Consider the following 23,744-nt stretch of genomic DNA (forward strand, 5'->3'; position numbering starts at 1 on the left):
ATACCAAGTTGAAGTCTTTCTCCCATACTCTCTTAAGAGGTTAAATCTCTGTCCCCTAAACTCTGAATTAACAGGGACTAATAAACTGATGCCTCAAGCAGTAATCACCTCTCCTAGAGTATCTGCTGCTTTAGGGTGGTGTGTGCTACTCCCAAAGACAGTACAAAGAAGGTGGCACAGTTGTAAATACCTATAAAACTGAGATCTGTGGATCCCAAAATGTTGAACCAGATTTTCAAACGATCTCAACACTCCACTCTCACATAGATCACCGAGTGTAGTAACCCCCCTCCCAATCCACTCCAACCAGCAGAAAGGGGACTTACCGATACACCGATCGGGTTCTGCCATATGCTCGAGGCAACATTTAAATAAATGTCCGATTTAAACATTCTGGACACTTTTGTCCATACCGAGCGTACATGCGAAATAACGGGGACAAACACCATTTCCTCAGAATTTCTTCCTTCAATACAGCGATCATCTCTTGTCTAGAGGCCCTCTACCTTCACCGTCGATATACACGAGTCAGCGGGCGGAATCTTCGCGGAAAGACTTTCCGCTCCCCTGCAGTGCTTTGGTAAACATCACATCACCTCGCCACTTGACGCTTCGCTGGTGAACGGGCCTCAGCATCCTGATTACCCGCAGTGCTTCGGCAGGGTTTGTGTATCCTTAAAGCAATTGTGTATTGTATATATCTATTTATATATCTAAAACAGTCACTTACGTGTTCGCATCTTTCTGTAAGTGTTCCTTGTGCGAGAGACAGATCCTGCCATCAGATCAGCATGAGAGCTGCGTTTACTGTCTGGGCTGCACCCACGCAGAGACAGCTCTCATGGAGACAGACTGTCCTCACTGTGAGGGCATGAGTCTCAAGATGCTTCACTCACAAATCACCCTTGTTCTGAGGGACGATTCAGCCTCACACAACCCTTCCACCCACCTCTTCTGTGATACCCGAGGATTCACACGAGGTGGCACAGTTGGACCGCGAGGTCGAGCAGGATGACTTTGAGGTGGTCCTCATGGCAGCATACGCCACGCGAGCCCCTCAATCTCTACGAAGCGCATGTTTTCAGATATGCTATGTGCGAGACGAGCTCTGGCCTTCTGGAAGAACGGGTGGCCTCATCTCGTTCAGCGGTTCTGACATTGGGGATAATAATGATGATGTTATGTCTCTCGCTGCATCATCAGGCGAGTGGTCAGTGGATGATGCTTCCGCCCCTCCCCCTAGCGAGGGTGAGGGACGTGCATACGCCACTGACAGGGAGATGCTCCTCGTCCTTACAAGGGCGGTCGAAGAGCTTCACCTTGAGTGGTCTCCCCCAGAGGTACCTGAACAGTCTCGCCTTGATGAATGGTTCCTGCAGTCTGGACAGCATCAAATGGCAGCTTCCCATAAATCTGCCCCATTCTTCCCCGAAATTCATAACGAACTGTCTAAATCCTGGCGTGCCCTTCTCAGCGCAAAAAAACACGCCCCATTCATCCTTCCAAACCATGTCAAAAAACATCCGCACTGGTGGGAAAAGCTTACTAAGCGGCAGGACAAGCTGGATCAGCACTCCACGCAAATGGCGGTGCTCCAGGTATTTCACGCCAAGCTCTTTAAGCAAATGGATGAGCACATCTTCGATCCAGAGACATTCAAAGAGCTCCGCACCACTACAGACTTAGTGCTGCATGCCATGAAAGTCACTGCGCAGGCCATCGGCAAGTCCATGGGCAACCTGGCAGTTCTGGATCGACATATGGCTGACCCTCACAGAAATGAGTGATAAGGAAAAAGCTACTCTGTTGGATGCTCCAGTGTCTCCAGCCGGCCTATTTGGCGGCTCTGTGAATAAGTCTGCTGAGCGTTACATCGCGATTCAGCAGCAGTCACAGACTAGATTCCCAAATAGAGTACATCACAGCCGGTTCGCCCTCGCTCTGTTTCGAGCCAGTGCCCAACTAAAAGCCCCATACCTGCTGCCTTACCGGCACCTGCATATCAGTATGTGCAGCAAAAGTGCTCATGACGGGCACAACCCTTTTAAGCGGAAAGCAGAGCCCACGATTCCCTCCGGGTCTGCTCCAAAAAAGGCTCAATTGGAGACACAATACACTGTTCCCCATCTACCCACTACTGTTTGTAAGGAAAGGAATATTGTTGTTCACAATATTGATCGAAATGTTGTTCCTGTGTCTTGCACTCAATAAATGCAATAAAAAAATGCAATAAATGCAAAAAAGAATTCAGCATTCGTTGCAAATGCACGAGATGCTCACACATTCTCAATAAAGAGCGTTTTTCCTCTTCAAAGCACACACATTTCGTGCAACTGCTTCCCTATGGTGAGTGACACATTATATCATATGGTAAACAAACCAAATTGCAGTGAGGTGTCTCACTGGGTCAAGTTGTCAGGTGGAAAGCAGTGACTACGGATGCTTCCAACACAGGTTGGGGGGCGGTGGGCGAAGAAAGTGTGGCACATCAACCGCCTAGAGCTGTCAGCTGTGTTTCTAGCCTTAAAGGCTTTTCAGTCAGAAATAGTGAACTGTCACGTCCTGGTTCGCTCAGACAACATGACAGTTGTGGCATATATAAAACGCCAAGGCAGAATTCATTCACCGCCACTGTTGAGACTGACGCGTCGCCGCCTCCTATGGAGTGAGCATCATCTCAACTCCCTGAGAGCAACATATGTCCCAGGCTGCCTGAATTACAGCGCATACCTACTGTGATACCGGGCGAACGGAGACTTCATCTTCAAACTGTATTGAGGATTTGGGAAATATTCGGCAAAGCAGAAATTGATCTATTTGCCTCAGTGGGGAATACCCACTGTCCCCACTGGTACTCAAAATCACAAGCCCCATTGTGAGCGGATGCAATGGCCCACAAATGGCCGGCGAAACACAAATGTACATTTCCCCTGGTATGTCTGATTCACTCTGTCATTTGCAAAGTCCGAGAGGACAAGGAAACGATTCTAATGGTTGCGCCAAAATGGCCCAACCAGCCATGTTTTCTGGAAATGACAGAGATGCTGTACAGCTCGCTATGGGAAATACCACTGAGTAGGGATCTCTTCTCTCAGGCGCAAGGCACAATCTGGCATCCCCAGCCCCAGCTGTGGAACCTGCATGTGTGGCCCCTGAATGCACCAGAACTGACACATTCAGTCATGAACACCATTTTACAGGCCAAAGCGCCATCCACGAGACGCCTCTACGTGCTAAAATGGATGGTGTTCACTGATTGGTGTCTCTCACATGGCAAAGACCCAGTAAACTTCCCCATACATGAAATTCTCATATTTCTTCAAGAGCGAGCATGATTTAATCATAAAGTTCCATAAAGGAGCAAGATGATTAAACTCACCTCGCCCAGCTACAGTCCTGACTTGGGTATTAACTTTAGTCCTAAAAGCTCTTGCAAGGCTCCCCTTTGAGCCTTTGGACTCTGTTTATTTGCTGCATAAGATATTTAGGTTTTTTAGAGAATGTATTTTTAACAAGTGTATTTTGTCTTACTGTACTGGCAGAGTTTTTATAGTCAAAACAAGTGGAAAAAAAAAAATCTACCAGTGCTGAAGAAGTAATCCAAAGTATTTACAATACGTTACTGACCTTGAGTAAACTAACGGAATGTTACAAATTACAATTTACAGCATGCATTCTGTAATCTGTAGTGAAATACGTTTCAAAAATAACCCTCCCAACCATGTCCACAGGTACACCTCCAATTCAGTACACCTCCTATCAGAAGCTAATTGGCTAATTGTCTAAAGGCTTGACATAATTTTCTGGAATTTTCCAAGCTGCTTAAAGGCACTGTTAACTTAGTACATGTAGACTTCTGACCCACTGGAATTGTGATAGTCAATTAAAAGTGAAATAATCTGTCTGTAAACAATTTTTGGAAAATTACTTGTGTCATGCACAAAGTAGACATCCTAAACAACTTGCCAAAACTATAGTTTGCTCATTTTAAATCTATGGAGTGATTATAAAAATGAGTTTTGGGGGGCCTGGGTAGCTCAGTGGTAAAATATGCTGGCTACCACCCCTGGAGTTCACTAGTTCGCTAGTTTGAATCCCAGGGTGTGCTGAGTGACTCCAGCCAGGTCTCCTAAGCAACCAAATTGGTCCGGTTGCTAGGGAGGGTAGAATCACATGGGGTAACCTCCTTGTGGTCGCTATAATGTGGTTCGTTCTCGGTGGGGCGCGTGGCGAGTTGAGCTTGGTTGCCGCGGTGGATGGCGTGAAGCCGCCACACGCGCTATGTCTCCGTGGCAACGCGCTCAACAAGCCACGTGATAAGATGCGCGGGTTGACGGTCTCAGATGCGGAGACACCTGGGATTCGTCCAACGCCACCCGGACTGAAGCGAATCACTACGCGACCACGAGGACTTAAAGCACATTGGGAATTGGGCATTCCAAATTGGGAGAAAAAAAAAAAATTATTTTATGACTTCAACCTAAGTGTATGTAAACTTCTGACTTCAACTGTAGTTGAAGCACCTTTGGCAACGATTACAGCCTCAAATCTTTTTGGGTGTGATGTGACAAGCATTGCATACCTGTATTTGGGGGTTTTCTGCCATTCTTCCCTTCAGATCCTCTCAAGCTCTGTCAGGTTGTATGGGGACCATCGATGGACAGCTATTTTCAGGTCTCTCCAGAGATGTCTGATTGGGTTCAAGTCCGGGCTCAACCCAGAGCAGTCCCCCAGTCCCTGCCACTGAAAAACACCCCCACAGCATGATGCTATCACCACCATGCTTCACCGTTGGGATGGTGTTGCACAGGTGATGAGCTGTGCCTGGGTTCCTCCAGATTTGATGCTTGAAATTGAGGCCAAACAGTTCAATCTTCGTTCATCAGACTAGAGAATCTTGTTTCTCACAGTCTAAAAGACCTATAGATGTTTTTTGTGTGTCTTGCACTGAGGAGAGGCTTCCATCTTTCTGCAAGTTTCTCCCATCTCCACACATGATCTCTGGAGCTCAACCAGAGTGACCATTGGGTTCTTGGTCACCTCTCTTACCAAGGCCCTTCTCCCCCGATTGCTCAGTTTGGCCAGACGGCCAGCTCTAGGAAGAGTCCTGGTTGTTCCAAACTTCTTCCTTTTAAAAATTATGGAGGTCACTGTGCTCTTGTGAACCTTCAATGCAGCCAAAAAAATTCTGTAGCCTTTCCCAGATCTGTGCCTCCATACAATCCTGTCTCTGAGCTCTGCAGTTACTTCCTTTGACCTCATGGCTTGGTGTAGAGCCGAGGAGGGTGGGGCCGGGCTGGAATGAGACACACCCGGTCCCCAATCAGCTTAATGGGGCGCGCGAGGGATAAAGGTGGCCGGGAGCAACAGTTCGAGAGAGAGAGAATTGCAGGCAGCTGTACTGTGTGTTTTCAGTTGTGTGTTTTGGTTGTGTTTTTTGGTTAATAAATTGTTATTTAAGTTGTCAAGCCGGTTCTCGCCTCCTCCTTTCCACTAAACCCCCTTACACTGGTGCCGAAACCCGGGAAGGAGGAGGGATTCCCGTCGCAGGATCCTCGACACTGCCATCCACCCAGGGGAGCGCTGCTGCCGTCCGACGGGGGACGGAGTAGCCCGATCACCCGGACGCGGGGAACGGCCGCCGTCCGCGAGGCGAGTGGGGACGGGACTCCCCGACCGCCTGGAGCGAGGGAGCCGCTGCCGGGGGCGGAGGAGTGCCCTGCCGTCCCCCAGGAATGCGGAGGGGTCAAGAGAAGACCGTTGTCCGCGGGGGGAGGAGGGAAGTGAGGGAGGAGAGTCCCCACGGGACGCCGGGAACGCGGAGGGGCGTTCTGTCCGCTGGGGGTTGGAGGTCTGACTCCGGTCCGCCCGGGGAGGAGCGGCTGCAGTCCGCCTGAGAGGGTGGAGTAGTGATCGAGGACCACGCGACGGCGCATCAGAGAACCGGTCAGTTTCTTTTTCTCTCTCTCCTCTCTCTCTCTCTGTCGCTCCGTGTTGGCCTTTCCCTCACCATTTTGTGTTGTTGTTTTTTCCCCTCCTGTCTCCTCCCAGGTCGAGGAAGGCGGGGAGGACCCGCCGGCAGTTGGGGCATAAGGCACGCCCCCCGCCCCCGGAGAGGAAGGGTGGGGGGGATGTACGTCATGCCGGGGGCTCCCCGGCCTGAGGCAACGCCAGGAGGAGTGTAGAGCCGAGGAGGGCGGGGCCGGGCTGGAATGAGACACACCCGGTCCCCAATCAGCCTGATGGGGCACGCGAGGGATAAAGGCGGCCGGGAGCAACAGTTCGAGAGAGAGAGAATTGCAGGCAGCTGTACTGTGTGTTTTCAGTTGTGCGTTTTGGTTGTGTTTTTTGGTTAATAAATTGTTATTTAAGTTGTCAAGCCGGTTCTCGCCTCCTCCTTTCCACTAAACCCCCTTACACTTGGTTTTTGGTCTGATATGCATTTTCAGCTGTGAAACCTTATAGAGACAGGTGTGTGCCTTTCCAAATCATGTCCAATCAATTGAATTTGCCAAAGGTGGACTCCAATCAAAGTGTAGAAACATCTCAGAGATGATCTAGAAAAATATGATGCACCTGAGCTAAATTTAAAATGTCATAGCAAAGGGTCTGAATACTTATGTTAATGTGATATTTCAGATTTTTCTTTTTAAAGGGGTATGCGATTGATGTGGAAAAAAATATATAATTTATAGAATTTTAGCATAAGGTTGCAACATAAAATGTGGAAAAAAAATGAAGGGTTAAGTGCACTGTATATGGTGCACTGTATATGGGAGCTTATTATTTTTTACAACTTAATCACTCTGCAACACAAAAAATATGTGCTGTAAAGTCCCTATTAGCAACTGGAATATTTGAATGCATAGTTGCACATTTGTTATTGATAGTTCATCAAACTTAAGTCTTATATGAAGTGGTAGCTGATGGTTACTGAAGGAACCAAAAATATTTTTTCCCCTTTTAAACATTCTAAATTCTCAGATGAAAGTTACAAGCACAAGACAAAAGCATAGATAAATTATTAAAAACTCTGACATTCAAGGGTTAATCAAGAGCTAAACAATCAAAGAAATACAGTACCTCTGGGCTATAGCTAAGCACTGTTTCCATGATTGATCCAAGAGCACAAACAATGTTCTGGAATACCAACTAAACCCACTTTATTAATAAGTCATTCTTCCTACAGAGTCACATATTGACCAGAGCTGTGAAACTTTGATGCTATTTCTCGATTTGCCTACTTATACTACACCGTTAAAGTATCTACTTTTTTTGTTATGGAAAAGTATACACTTTTGAGTGTGTAGCAAAGTAGTGTGAAAGTATTAAGACATACACTCACTGAGCACTTTATTAGGAACCTGTACACCTACATCTTCATGCAATTATCTAATCAGCCAATCATGCGGCAGCAGTGCAATGCATAAAATCATGCAGATATGGGTCAGGAGCTTCAGTTAATGTTCACATCAAATCAAATCAAATCACTTTATTGTCACACAGCCACATACACAAGTGCAATGGTGTGTGAAATTCTTGGGTGCAGTTCCGATCAACATAGCAGTCGTGACAGTGATGAGACATATACCAATTTACAATAACATCAAATTAACACAGCACAATTTAAACATCTGATATACACATAATTACACTCAACAATATACAAATAATAACATACACTGTACATTATACAATGCACACTATACAGATACACATTATTCAATAAAAATAAAAAATAAAAATATATAAAAAAGTATATATAGTAGTAAATATAGAATGTACAGTATTGTACAGTATTGACATTCAGGCTGTCGGTTGATAGTCAGTTGTTAAGAGAGAATATAATATAATAATAATATAATTTATGACAGTCCGGTGTGAGATATAAGAGTAAGGGTAATAAAGTAAGGGTAATAAAGTGCAGTGCTGATGTATTTTGATTGTGGGAGATCAAGAGTTCAGAAGTCTGATTGCTTGGGGGAAGAAGCTGTCATGGAGTCGGCTGGTGCGGGTCCTGATGCTGCGATACCGCCTGCCTGATGGTAGCAGTGAGAACAGCCCATGGCTCGGGTGGCTGGAGTCTCTGATGATCCTCCGAGCTTTTTTCACACACCGCCTTGTATATATTTCCTGGAGGGAGGGAAGCTCACCTCCGATGATGTGTCTGGCAGTTCGCACCACCCTTTGCAGTGCTTTGCGGTTGTGGGCGGTGCTATTGCCGTACCAGGCGGAGATGCAGCCAGTCAGGATGCTCTCTACAGTGCAGGTGTAGAACCGTGCGAGGATGTGGCGGTTCATTCCAAACTTCCTCAGCCGTCTCAGGAAGAAGAGGCGCTGATGAGCCTTCTTCACAACGACTTCAGTGTGGATGGACCATGTGAGTTCCTCAGTGATGTGGACACCCAGGAACTTGAAGCTGCTGACTCTCTCCACTGGTGCTCCATTGATGGTGATGGGACTGTGTTCTCTGTCTTTTCTTCTGAAGTCCACCACAAGCTGCTTTGTCTTACAGATGTTGAGGGAGAGGTTGTGCTCCTGACACCAGTGTGTCAGAGTGTGCACCTCCTCTCTGTAGGCTGTTTCATCATTGTCAGTGATCAGGCCTACCACCGTCGTGTCATCAGCAAACTTAATGATGGCATTGGAGCTGTGTGTTGCCACACAGTCATGTGTGTACAAGGAATAAAGTAGTGGGCTGAGAACACAGCCCTGTGTGGCTCCAGTGTTGAGGGTCAGTGATGAGGAGATGTTGCTGCCTATTCTAACCACCTGGCATCTGCTTGACAGGAAGTCCAGGATCCAGCTGCACAGCGAGCTGTTTAAGCCCAGAGCCCGGAGTTTCTCATCTAGCTTGGAGGGCACTATGGTGTTGAATGCTGAGCTGTAGTCTACAAACAGCATTCTCACATAAGTGTTCTTTTTTCCAGGTGGGAGAGAGCAGTGTGTATCGTAGATGCAATGGCATCATCAGTGGAGCGGTTGTTGCGGTAAGAAAACTGCAATGGGTCAAGAGAGAGAGGCAGCACAGAGCAGATGTAATCTCTGATTAGTCTCTCAAAGCATTTGCTGATGATGGGGGTCAGAGCAACAGGATGCCAGTCATTTAAGCAAGTTATTTTTGATTGTTTTGGAACAGGCACGATGGTGGATGTTTTAAAGCATGTGGGGACTACAGACAAAGAGAGGGAAAGGTTGAAAATGTCCGTAAAAACACCAGCCAGCTGGTTTGCGCACGCTCTGATGACGCAGCCCGGAATGCCATCTGGGCCCGCAGCTTTGCGGATATTCACCCGTCGGAAGGATCGGGTTACATCCGCTATAGAGACGGAGAGTGAACTAACCTCTGTAGCTTCGGCCACGAGAGCTCTCTCAGCGAGGGCAGTGTTATTTTTCCTCAAAACGAGCATAAAAATTATTTAGCTCATCCGGGAGAGAGGCAGCAGTGTTCATGGCAGAGTTTTTATTCCCTTTAAAGTCCGTGATGATGTTAATTCCCTGCCACATGCTTCTAGAGTTGGTGGTGTTAAACTGTCCTTCAATCTTGCTCCTGTACTGATGTTCTGCGGTTCTGATGCGGTTTTTCGGAGGGCATAACTGGCTTGTTTATGCTCCTCCGCATTCCCGGAATTAAAAGCAGAGGTCCACACATTAAGTGCCGCACGAACGTCGCTATTTATCCATGGTTTCCGATTCGGATAGATCCGTATTGTTCTGGTCGGAACCACGTCCTCTACGCACTTTTTGATGAAACACATTACGCTATCAGCGTAAAGCTTGATGTCGTCATCAGAGGCGGACCGGAACATCTCTCAGTCCGTGTGATCAAAACAGTCTTGTAGCACAGAGTCTGATTGGTCCAACCAGCACTGGATCGTTCTGAGGGTGGGTGCTTCCTGTTTCAGTTTCTGCCTGTAAGCGGGCAGAAGCAGAATGGAGGAGTGGTCCGATTTGCCAAATGGTGGGCGGGGGAGGGATTTGTAGCCATCCCGGAAGGGAGAGTAGCAATGGTCCAAAACCCGGTCTCCTCGTGTGTTGAAACTAATGTGCTGGTGGTATTTTGGTGCGACTGATTTTAAACTGGCTTTATTAAAGTCCCCGGTCACAATGAACGCGGCCTCAGGGTGCGCGGTTTCCTGCTCACTTATTCTCCCATACAGTTGCTTGAGTGCCCGGTCTGTGTCAGCTTGTGGCGGGATGTACACAGCAGTGATAATGACCGCTGTGAATTCCCTCGGTAGCCAGAATAGTCGACACAGAAGCATGAGAAATTCCAGATCAGGAGAGCAGAAAGACTTGATAGAATGTACGTTCCTCTGATCACACCAGGATTTGTTGATCATAAAACATACTCCACCACCTCTACTTTTACCTGAGAGGTCTTTCGCTCTGTCCGCTCGGTGCACAGAGAACCCCGCGGGTTCAATGGCTGAGTCTGGAATCTCCGCAGACCTCCAAGTTTCCGTAAGGCAGATAATGCAGCAGTCCCTCGTCTCTCGTTGGAAAGAGATCCGCGCTTTCAGCTCGCAGAGCTTGTTATCCAGAGACTGAACATTTGCCAGTAGAATAGTGGGTAGCGGGGGTCTTACTCTGATGAGAACGCCGGCTCTGTTTCCCCTTTTCCTCCTGCGTTTCCGCGGCTGTGCTGCCCAGACAAAGGGCTCCGCTTGCATGTTTGTAAACAGGGGGTCGGCATTGAGGAATTTGAAGTCCGGTTTACGGTGTGAAATTGCTGAACCAATGTCCAAAAGTGTTTGTCTGTCGTAGACAATAAGGCAGACAACATCCAATACAAAAAACATAAGAATTGTGAACAAAACAAACAAAACATTACTATGTTGTGTCGGAGCTCGCAACGCAGCAGCCATACTCGGCGCCATCTTGAGTCTCTCTAACCAACCAAAGAATGGGAAAAAAATATCAGTGATTTCGACCGTGGCATGATTGTTGGTGCCAGACGGGCTGGTTTGAGTATTTCTGTAACTGTTGATTGCCTGGGATTTTCACACACAGTCTCTAGAGTTTACTCAGAATGGTGTCCAAAAAAAAAAAAAAAAAGAAAGAAAAAAAAAAACACATCCAGTGAGCAACAGTTCTGCAGATGGAAATGCCTCGTTTAAGAGAGGTCAACGGAGAATGGCCAGACTGGTTCGAGCTGAGAGAAAGGCTACGGTAACTCCGATAACCACTCTGTACAATTGTAGTGAGCAGAATAGCATCTCAGAATGCACAACACATCGAACCTTGAGGTGGATGGGCTATAATAGAAGACCACATTGGTCACTTTATTAGGACCATAGTGTTCCTAATAAAGTGTACAGTGAGTGTATTTTCACATCTTGAAACCACAGACCCCTTGGTCGCATTGTGCATTCCGTCACCGTACATTGACCTATCAATCATCCTGTTAGAGTTATCATGACATGTTCCTCATTTCATTTTTACTATCATTCATTCATTATTCCTATTGGAGAGAAGCAGCAATGTGTCATTGAAAATCTGTCACGGGTTTATCGTGTGGAGATCCGCTGATGTTTTACAGTATAATGCGTAGTAATGTGTATTTAATGCAAGCCAAGCTGGTGTAATTTATCATTCAATGTGTTGCAGTTGAAATACAACACATAAATGTAAATAAATCTTTTTGATCAAGTTAACAATGCTATCTTATGATTCATTAAGTAAATATCTACATCCACATCTTGAATGTTAGACCAAGTCAGAAAGACAGAATATTTGCATGACACTGTGCTGGATCATTTATTAATTGTTTTTGTCTTAGGGAATGTCATATTATGATTACATCATCACAACACAGTCCACTGAAAGAGAATCTGACCTCTGCTATATTTCAGTGATACATTAAATGACAAAAATATGATTAAAGTTTCTGTTTGGGATTTTTCTGTTTTTAATGCAAATGGTGCAGACATTTTTCCTTTAAGACTGTTTTCAAGAAAGAAAGCTCAAACACAAGAACATCCACAGTAAGCAATACAAATCCAGTAGATAAAAAAAAACAGCATATGGATAGTATGCCCATTGATTTCCTGAGGTGCTACAAAAAGCTGTTATAAATAATCTGTTTTTTTATTTAAAAACTTTTAAACATTAGGATACTAAAAACTGACCTCAATTAGTAACGTTTACCAGGAAAGAAGTGCAACAGGCCACTAATCTTGCATTTTACCACAAGTTTAAAGGTGTATAACTTTTTCCAATGTTAAAATACCTTCTCCCATACCAGCTTAATATGCATTGGCTCAACCAATGGCATGACTTTGGGGTGGGACTATCTGTTAAATTGGCCAATGGCAGACTGGGAGGACTGTTCAGGAAACCTGCATTAATATAATACCATTATAGATGCAATTACGTAGTGGTGCAAAAAGCACACACACTTCGGCTTTAAGGAGGAATAGATACAGCTAAAAGTTTCTCTAACACTTGATCCATGTGACATCATAAAGCATGCCCACATGGTACATGTAATTCAACAGGTAGGTGTAGTTACAAAAACACTAAGGACAATGAACTGATTATAAGTGTGTGTGAGAGAGAGCGAGCCATTGAGAAAGAACATCTCATGGGTGTCAGTATAGACAAACTACTGTACACTAGTTATGTGTACATCCCTTGAGGGTTTTGCAAAAATAGCTGGCTTTTACAACAAAGGAAGTTACAATGTCATTACAAACTACTGCATGAACAAACACCAAACACACCCTAACACTCATGAGCACAACTTTGACTAAGCTTATCTAAGCTAAAAGCCTGTCAGTTTACAAAACCAAGGGTTGAAATATTATCTCTAAACATGGCAAGGATCATGTCATTGATTCATTCCTGCCATGACAGCTATGACACAAGCTGGAGAAAGAGAGAATGCTTGAGACAGCAGTTCTTTACAAAAATGTTTTCTGTGCAACTACTTTGTTTTTGGCTGACACACATATGGGGTAGTTGACAAATAACACATACACTTTTCAAAATAAAGATTTAAAGGTTAAGATCTATATGAATATACAGTTCAAGTCAGAAATTTACACACACCTTAGCCAAATACATTTAAACTCAGTTTTTCACAATTCCAGACATTTAATCGTAGAAAACATTCCCTGTCTTAGGTCAGTTAGGATCACTACTTTATTTTAAGAATGTGAAATATCAGAATAATAGTAGATAGAATGATTTATTTCAGCTTTTATTTCTTTCATCAAATTCCCAGTGGGTCAGAAGTTTACATACACTTTGTTGGTATTTGGTATCATTGCCTTTAAATTGTTTAACTTGGGTCAAACTTTTTGGGTAGCCTTCCACAAGCTTCCACAATAATTTGCTGGAATTTTGGCCCATTCCTCCAGTCAGAACTTGTGTAACTCAGAGTCAGATTTGTGGGCCTCCTTGCTCGCACATACTTTTTCAGTTCTGCCCACAAATTTGCTATCGGATTGAGGTCAGGACTTTGTGATGGCCACTCCAATACCTTGACTTTGTTGTCCTTAAGCCATTTTGCCACAACTTTGGAGGTATGCTTGGGGTCATTGTCCATTTGGAAGACCCATTTGTGACCAAGCTTTAACTTCCTGGTTGATGTCTTAATATGTTGCTTCAATATATCCACATAATTCTCCTTCCTCATGATGCAATCTATTTTGTGAAGTGCACCAGTCCCTCCTGCAGCAAAGCACCACCACAACATAATGTTTCCACCCCCATGCTTCACAGTTGGGATGGTGTTCTTCAGCTTGCAAGACTCACCCTTTTTCCTCCAAACATAACGATGGCCGTTATGGCCAAACAATTCAGTTTTTGTTTCATTAGACCAGAGGACATTTCTCCAAAAAGTAATATCTTTGTCCCCATGTGCACTTGCAAACTGTAGTCTGGCTTTTTTATGGCAGTTTTGGAGCAGTGGCTGAGCAAGGAAGAAGGGACTCGGCGATATAGGACACATTTTACTGTGGATATAGATACTTGTCTACCTGGTTCCTCCAGCATCTTCACAAGGTCCTTTGCTGTTGCTCTGGGATTGAGCTGCAATTTTCGCACCAAACTACATTCATCTCTAGGAGACAGAATGCATCTTCTTCCTGAGCCGTATGAAGGCTGCATGGTCCCATGGTGTTTATACTTGCGTACTATTGTACAGATGAACGTGGTACCTTCAGGCATTTAAAAATTGCTCCAAAGGATGAACCAGACTTGTGGAGGTCCATAATTTTTTTCTGAGGTCTTGGCTGATTTCTTTTGATTTTCCCATGATGTCAAGCAGAGAGGCACGGAGTTTGAAGGTAGTCCTTAAAATACATCCACAGGGACGCCTCAAATTCAGTTCACCTCCTATCAGAAGCTAATTGACTAATTGTCTAAAGGCTTGACATCATTTTCTGGAATTTTCCAAGCTGCTTAAAGGCACAGTTAACTTAGTGTATGTAAACTTCTGACCCACTGGAATTGTGATAGTCAATTTAAAGTGAAAAAATCTGTCTGTAAAAATTTTTTTGAAAAAATTACATGTGTCATGCACAAAGTAGATGTCCTAAAAGACTTGCCAAAACTATAGTTTGCTAATATTAAATCTGTGGTGTGGTTAAAAAATTAGTTTTAATGACTTCAACCTAAGTGTATGTAAACTTCTGACTTCAACTGTATACCCACGGAGCACATTATTAGGAACACTATTGTCCTATGTAAAGTGCCTGACGTGGTCTTCACCTGTTGTAGCTCATCCACCTCAAGGTTCGATGTGTTGTGCATTCTGAGATGCTATTCTGCTCACTACAATTGTACAGAGTAGTTATCAGAGTTACCGAAGCCTTTCTGTCAGCTCAAACCAGTCTGGCCATTCTCTGTTGACCTCTCATCAACAAGACGTTTCCATTCGCAGAACTGCTGCTCACTGGATGTTTTTTGTTTTTGGCACCATTCTGAGTAAACTCTAGAGACTGTTGTGTGTGAAAATCCCAGGAGATCAGCAGTTACAGAAATACTCAAACCAGCCCGTCTGATACCAACAATCATGCCATGGTCGTAATCACGGAGATCACATTTTTCCCCCATTCTGATGGTTGATGCGAATATTAAGTGAAGCTCCTTACCCATATCTGCATGATATTATGCATTGCACTGCTGCCACATGATTGGCTGATTAGATAATCGCTTTAATAAGGTGGTGTACAGGTGTTCCTAATACAGTAAGTGCTCAGTGAGTGTATAAGGCAAATTTTCTGTTCCATAAGCATCACCAGATGGAATCGCAAAAATAATGTCTATTCAAACAGGTTTCCCCAAACATTTCTCTTGTCTTCCATTGGTCAAACAAATATGAAAGACGCCATTGGTTGAGCCAATGCTGCAGTGTCATGCTGGTAGGGATGCTCAAACAGAGCAATGATAAAAAGTGCCACAGAGTCACAATGCTTATACTTTTTGGGGGAATAAACCTAAGAAAGGCTTGCTTATATTTGTCTCTGCATATTAAGCTGAGACAGGAGAAAGTAAAGTAACATAAAAAAAATCCACACTTTTAAATAGTCCTAGACATATTCATTCAAGAATTTAAAAGTACAAATATTCAGTGTAGTTTCTCAATAATTATGAAATCATACAACTGAATGTATAGGTGAATAGTTACACAAGAATGAGACAAATGTTGCTTAAAGTAATTTTAGATGAAGCACAGCATGTCACACTGTAGGACGCTACTGTCACTGACCATAAACACACACTACAAACTTCATTAACCTCTTGACTTACCTTTCTAAGAACTCTTGCTCTTTCCTCCTCGCCTGTTTCTCTGTCCGTCCTCTCTGTCGGTGCTCTCCAGTCCTGGTTTTTGTTGTTGTTTTGAGACAGCGAGGAGTTGAAAGGTTACTTGCATGGAATGAGGGAGCACAGGCCTTTTCTTTCTGTTCCTCCCCTGAGAGCAAGAGAGAGATACACAAGGCTTAAGTTTAATCTAGGTTTCTTGCTCAAGCACTCTAAAAAGGCAAATCTTTCTGTCTGTGCTTTCTCTCCCCCTGCTATTCTGATATGCCCTACTGTGAATCTCTCTCTCTCTCTCTCTCTCCACAACCCCCCCCCCCTCAATAACTCACAGAAAACCTCTCTCTCTCAGGCTCCCTTTGGCACATTCATATAAACTCTGTAACCCCCCTTCTCTTTGCTTCAAGCTCACCCCACAATCTCACACTCATCTCTTTTCCCCTCAAATAACTTCAACACAATGAAAGCAGCTTTGGTATACCGTCTTTAGTCCCCCTCCCTTCTTTCTTGCTAAATTTCTCACCACTTGCACTCTCTCTCGCTCTCTCTCCTCTGCTTTGCCTATTCAGCCTACTTCCTCTCAGCTGGTTAGAGAAGGCGTGCTCACTTGCTCAGTCAGCACACAGCTCATGTAAGTGTGTGTGTGTGTGTGTGTGTGTGTGTGTGGGGGGGGGGGGTGGTTGAGTATGCCTCTGATTGGCCAGTCGGAGGGGGATCAGATGCCACAGAGGCTGTCCTGATAGGTGTAATGGTAAAGAGAAATATAAAAAGTCCTGCCCACCTGTTCTGCTTGTTTTGCAGAGGCAGTGTATTCTCTCATAGAGCTTTAGTGAGTTATTGTGTGTGTTGGTGCCAATGAAAGCTTGTTTGCATGTGTACTTGTCTGTCTAATAGAGGCATTCCAGTGCAAGCAGACTTGAGGCAAATATGCCAGAGAACACTTACTTTTGTGAAATGCAGTGGCACCAAAAAGCATCTGGACTCTTAAGCCACACTTAAAAAGGCATGAATGTCTTTTCATTAGATAACAAAAAACCAAGTGCCATCTGCAAACAAATAATGCTAAACTTTCTTGGAACTAACCTCACTTTTCCAAGCCATTTTTGCAATTAAACGGCAAATTGTATCAAAGGTCATTTAAAAAAAAATATATAATAATAATAAAAAAATAAAAATAATAATAATAATAATAATAATAATTATCTATTGTTTTATCATTTAAAACCTACAAACATTTTATTGTGAATTTATTTGCTTAGTGTGCTTGTGCCATCTTTAATTTAAAAATGCCACTAGGTTTTTTTTTTTTTTTTTGCCATTGCGTTATCTAATGCAATGCCATTCGTACATTTTAAGCATTGTTTAATGTTCCAAATACATTTTTGGGGCCACTGGAGTCCTAACCCATTTAGAAACGCACGCACGCACGCACGCAATCGCAATCACACACACACAAACACACACACACAAACACACACACACACACACACAGGTGCGGCTATCCTTATGAGGACTCTCCATGGACATAATGATTTTTATCCTGTACGAACTATAGATTCTATCTCCTAACCCTACCCCTAAACCTAATCCTCACAAAAAACGTTCTGCATTTTTACATTTTCAAAAAAACATTGTTTAGTGTTTAAGCGATTTGAATTATGAGGACACTAGAAATGTGCCATAAACCACATTTATAGCATAATACCCTTGTAATTACCAATTTGTAACCAAAAGAAATGTCTTCGTAAACCACCCAAAACTGAACACGCACACACATGCGCACACGCACACACACACACACAGTTCTGTGTGTGTTCATACTTGTGCACAATCATATCCTTTACTTAAAGACATTTAAGAAAAATAAGGAAAAGACCAAAAAAAAAAAAAAAAGCATAAAGGAAGTGCACAGCTGAGCGGATAAGTCACCACTTGAAAGCGTGTTATCAGTAAGCACTACAGAAACAGAGACTTCTGTTGGGTATTTTTGTAAAGTAAGTGTTTGCAGACAGGCAGCAATGTGGCACAAGCTCTCTCAATTGCATGCAGCATCTTCCAAATAAGCAGCAGTAAATCCACATGCACTTAAATGAAAGCATTTGCACATGTACAGGCACACATGCACGCACAGATTAATTTCATCTCTTTAGACACAGTGAACGAGGTAGAGGGGGAGGAGAGGAGTGTGCGGAGGGCTTATGTTGAGAATGTATGAGGGTTTCCTTATGTGGGTGTAAAAGGATAGACTGTGGTTATAATAAACACAAATTTTCGGTTGCTTCAAGGTGAAGGGTTAATCACATTAAATGTTCTGAGGTGCTAAGCCTGGCACAGGGTAAAGTTCTGATGTATTTCACTGGTTGTGGTGTTTAGACTGGCTTAAAATGAAAACATTCCTTTCAGAGACATTCAGCTACTTCTCCTTTAAGAGCTCTGTGCCTATATAAGAAGTGCTTGGGGCGTGGCTTGAGATGTGAGCCAGTCCTCAGCTGGTGAGTGAAGCAAAGCAATACACAAATACAAAAGTGCACAAAAGACACAAACAGAGAGTTAGTGAAAGTCATTCATAGATTTTGTCAAAGCTGCTGGCAAAACACTGAAGTAGATAGTTACACTGCTCTCTGCTGCAACTGAAAAACAAGTTTTAATCTCCTTTGAACACTTCCCCGGCAGATATTCTAGGCTGTAGCTGGATTGGATCAACTGTTCTATGAGAGACTTTTTGTGATTAACATTTTTTATTGATACATCTATTAAACAATGAAAAGCAAAACATAAACAAAATCAATATTTAACCCTCACAATTGCCTAGCCCACACTCCCTCCTCCAATACCAAGTTTAGATCTTTCTCCCATAATCTCTTAAAAGAAGTTGAAGTTCTGTCCCCCAGACTCTGAATTAGCAGGGAATAATACACTGATGCATCATGACCTTTTCCAAAACCAGTAAATCACCACTCCCAGAGTATCTGCCGCTTTAGGGTGGTGAAAAACTCCCAAAAACAGTACAGAGCAGGTGGCGCAGCTGTAAATACTTACAGAACTGCGATCTGTGAATCCCAAAATGTTGAACCAAATGAAAGGATCAACACTCCACTCTCATATAGGTCACCGAGTGTAGTAACCCTCCCCCCCACAATCCAATCTGACCAGCAGAAAGGGGACTTATTAATACATAATTTGAGGTTCAGCCATATGCTCGAGGCAACATTTAAATAAATGTCCGAATTAAACACTCTGGACACTTCTGTCCACACTGAGTGCAAATGCGAGACAACGAGGTGTAACTTAACTTCTCCGGTTAGTTTGATAGAAAGGTTTTGCCATGGCAAAATAGGGGCCAGAACTTCCTGTTCAATACAAAACCAGGGGAGGAGCTCTCTCAGGTGGAAGCAACCAATGAGCCAAATGTCTGGGACCGAATGCAAAATAATAAAAACAAAATCTTGGGTAGGCCTAGCCCACCTTTGTCAATCGGCCTATGTAATTTAATGAAATGTAATCTGGGACACTTACCATTCCAAATGAAGGACTTCGCTATGCTATCAAATTGCTTGAAATAAGAGAGGGGGACATCTACAGGGAGAGATTGTAACAGGTAGTTAAATTTTGGAATACAATTCATTTTAATAACATTAACCTTCCCAATTATAGATAAATCATAGGCTTCCCATAATGAAGCCCACCTGCCTACATCGCTCGAAAACCTTTTTATTAAGGGGTCAAAATTAACTAACTAAATCAGACAAATTTGCTGGGAATAAAATGCCCAAATACTTAATGCCCTATTTGGGCCACTGAAAGGCGCCCGGCTGAAAAGCCGTTACTGGGCAGTACGCTGTCAGAGCCAGAGCTTCGGATATACACCAATTGACTCCGTATCCTGAGAAATTAGAAAAGGAATTAATAATTCTGTGGAGGCAAGGCATTGATCTAGTGGGGTCGGAGAAGAAAAATAAAATATCATTAGCATAAAGCAAAAGCTTGTGCGCCACGCCTCCCGCCACGGCAAGACAGAACAAGAATGGGGAACGAGGGCAACCCTGCCAGGTGCCCCTATCCAGATTAAAATAATCTGAAATTAATCCATTTGTTTGTACCGCTGCTACCAGGTGTCTATAAAGTAACTTAATCCATCCAATAAAAGTATTCCCGAACCCGTACATTTCCAAAATCTTAAAATAATCCCATTCTACCATAACAAACGCCTTTTCGGAGTTAACTGAGATGGCAGTGACCGGAGTCCGATCATTCGCCACTGACCACATGATATTGATGAAACGCCTAATGTTATCAGAAGAGCTGTGGCCCTAAATAAACCCCACCTGATCTATATGTATAAGAGATGTCATAACTTTACCACGCGCCCCCCGAGAGCTAACCACATTATAGCGACCACGAGGAGGTTACCCCATGTGACTCTACCCTCCTTAGCAACCGGGACAATTTGGTTGCTTAGGAGACCTGGCTGGAGTCACTCATCATGCCCTGGATTCGAACTCGCGACTCCAGGGGTGGTAGTCAGCGTCAGTACTCGCTAAACTAACCAGGCCCTGAAGCTTTCCATTCTTGATTCCATATAATGATTCCGTATAAACTTCTAGCAAAAGTGGAGCCAATTCTGTAGCATAAGATATAGCCATCTGGCCCCGGAGCCTTGCCTGTAGGCAAGGCCTTAATTACCTCGCCAAGTTTATCTCAGAATCAAGAGAATTTGTTTACTCAGTCGTCAGTTTAGGGAGTTCTAATGGTTGCACAAAGTTTCCAATATCTTCATCAGTAGACGAAGATGTGGAACTATAAAGATCAAGATAGAATTCTTTAAAAGCATTATTAATATCAATGGCCGAGGTAAAAATTTCACCAACAGCAGATTTCACTAAGGGAATGGTAGAAAAAGACACTCTCTGCTTTACATATCTAGCCAAAATAGGGCTGCACCTAACGATTCTTTTTTTATCGATTAATCTAACGATTCTTTTTCTGATTAGTCGATTAATTTAATGACTAATTTGCCGATTATTCTAAAGATTTTTTATAATTATTACTTGATTAATATAACAATTAATTAACCCAAAATGAATATACAAAACTTGTCTCATTAATATTTCAATATTTTATAAAATCATCTTCTCTTAAACACAAACAAATGTACAAGAAACAAAGTGTGCACTGCAGGGCATTATTCTGCGACAAAAAACAGTGTTACTATGAATGCAAACTTTAATACAGTGAAAAAGACACTATTAGCATAATATATATATATATATATATATATATATATATATATATATATATATATATATATATATATATATATTACACATACATACATAATATATACAAATGTACTAAAATGTACTAAAATAAAATATTTGATGCCATGAGTGTACCTTCATTAACTATTAGTATTATTTTGAATGGCCATGGAAAATGAAGCAACGTGATAACAATTTTACCTGGTCGCAAAAAGTAGTCCGTTAATTTACCCTGATGAACTTTCACCTTTTGCTGACCCTTTATGCTTTGCAGAGCTAATGTGTGCTTCTAAATCACTTGCACCTTTATTAGCAACTGACACATAAGTGCCAACTTTACATGTCATACATTCTGCTTCCCATGGATCTCGACCTGAATGAAAGCATGGGAATTTTTTTGCAAATCTTCTGTAATTTTGCACTTTCGTTTGGGCATTGTTTCCACTCAGCTGTCATTTGCTGCTGCTGTCAAGCAACTGTTTGATGCCAAACACAACAGCACTTCACGCGTTCGCAGAGAGATTGACAGGCAGGAATTTGGCCAATAGTTGCTGCAAGCGTCTTATAATTGACCAACTGATGTGCAAAAAGGCGGGACTTACAAAGAGGGGTTAAAGCAATGCAAATATGCGTGCACACACAATGAAGTATTAGACCAGATGCACATCATAATGCAATTAAAGCCGAATCCCAGACATTTTTGCAAATTTTAAATCCCGGCCGGATGCTTTTTTTAAGGTCCGCAAAAGAGGACATGTCGGGGAAAAAGAGGACGTATGGTCACCCTACGTTAGCAGCAGTGCAGAAATTACTTTTAACATAGGGGCGATGAGGAAACATTTAGAAAATCAATTTAAAGTGACTACTACTAACAGAAACACATGTTGTAATACAAATATGTCATGCTTGGATGGGGACAAAAAGTAAACAGGACTTACGGTGCTGCCTTGCTGTCGTCTTGACAATGCGCTCTGGGATGCTTTCGCTTCAAATATTCGTTCATGGCGGTTGTACTGCTGTGATAAGCCATTTCCAATTTGCATAGCTTACACAGTACCACATTGTTGGGTCTCTGGCTAAAATACTCCCATGCTTTAGATGACCGTAGGAGAGGTTTTTTTTTAGCTGCAGCTTGCTCTACGGGGGAATCCATACTCAAACCGGTCGCTGCCATTTTAATTACTCCATTGCGACGTGCCGACTCATGTTATGCAAATCGACGTATTTCTGTAATCGACGTCATCGATTACATCAATGAATCGTCCCAGCCCTAAGCCAAAAGCTTCCCTGCTTTGTCCCCCAACTCAAAGTATGACTGTCTTAACCTGAATAGCCAAAACTCCACCTTTCGTGACAAAATAGTATTATATCTGTATTTCAATCGGGTCAGTTCTCTAAGGCCATCAGACGACATTCGGCACTTCAGCTCTGCCTCGGCACTTTTAATATTCCCTTCCAACTCCACGAGTTCTCGTGCTTTGGACTTTTTGATGAATGAGGCATACTGTATGATCTGACCTCTAAGAACCGCCTTAAGTGCCTCCCAATCTATGCCCACAGAGGATACTGAGGACCAGTTGGTCTCCATATACACATTGATTTCAGCCTTTAACATTTGTTGGATTTCAAGATTTTGCAAAAGGGATATATTAAAGTGCCAACTATATGATTTATTTTTCTCCATATGTGGCAACACCTCTAAATTCACCAGGGCATGATCGGAGACTGAAATGTTTCCAATTGAGCAATCCACAAGAGAGGAAATTAAATCTATTGTAGAATAGATCTTATGGACTGATGCAAAAAAAAAAAAATGTAAAGTCCCTACCAGATGGGTTCAAAAGTCTCCAAATATCCATAAGACCAAGATATTTACACATCTTGTGAAGCGTCAATGTTGCTCTAGGGGGCTTGCACACTTTTGCTTCACTATGATCAAGGACCGAGTCCTTCAAAAGATTAAAGTCTCCTCCCAATATTATATCATGCGGGAACCAGCGGCTTGCAACATCCCTACAAGACCTATAAAAAAGCCCTGATCATCAAAGTTAGGTGCGTAAATATTAGCCAAATTCAACCTTTACCCCTGAATTTCTCCTAAAACAATAATGACTCTTCCTAATTTATCTTTAATCTATTTGAGACATTTGAATTGTAGATGCTTAGTGTAATGACTCCCCTGCATTTACTTGAGCCAGCACTAAAGAAAACATGTCCACCCCATATCTTCCCAATTTTTTCAGCTTCCTGCGGGGAAAGATGCGTTTCTTGAAGAAACACTACATCATATTTCTTACACTTAAGAGGAGATATAACCTTCCTTCTTTTTATGGGGTCCCTGTCCCTTTTAAGTAAAACACAAACTGTCCCATTAAATGATTTCTACATTGAATTTGACACAGAGAACCACACTTTTCTGAAGAAAATTAGATTTTTACATGTTTCTGAAGAAAACGGTAGCAGTGATGGCCCTCTGTATAACTCATTGCCATGATGCTAGGATATTAAGGGTGGTTGCCTGGGTGTAGCAATGTGGTTGCTAAGATGTTCTAAGTGGTAGTTACTGAGTCGCTATGCTGTTGTTGTGTTTTGGGTGGTTGCTAGGTGGTTACTTACTATCAAGCTGAAAAAGCCTACCCTACTTCCTAGATATGGCACAGGTCCTTCCTTCAAAGGAAGTCAGATTATTTTATTTTTTTTGCCCGTTTTATCGTCAAC

The 23,744-nt window shown here is 43.0% G+C and overlaps 1 protein-coding gene across 8 annotated transcripts in view; it reads right to left on the reverse strand.

Annotated features, from left to right (window-relative positions):
- The window catches only part of LOC127418640 (protein FAM214B-like), a 56,636-nt gene that overhangs the window by 18,581 nt on the left and 14,311 nt on the right, over positions 1–23,744 (reverse strand). For 5 of the 8 annotated variants that reach the window (XM_051659365.1, XM_051659308.1, XM_051659345.1 and 2 more), the window contains exon 1: positions 15,760–16,169. The gene's annotated coding sequence lies outside the window, so the exon portion shown is untranslated. Of the gene's footprint in view, positions 1–15,759; positions 16,170–16,249; positions 16,377–23,744 lie in introns of those variants that run through there. The other 3 variants (XM_051659336.1, XM_051659327.1, XM_051659311.1) reach the window with 3 other exon arrangements.

Source organism: Myxocyprinus asiaticus, chromosome 3 (assembly GCF_019703515.2).
Source record: "Myxocyprinus asiaticus isolate MX2 ecotype Aquarium Trade chromosome 3, UBuf_Myxa_2, whole genome shotgun sequence".
Lineage (NCBI taxonomy): Eukaryota > Metazoa > Chordata > Actinopteri > Cypriniformes > Catostomidae > Myxocyprinus > Myxocyprinus asiaticus.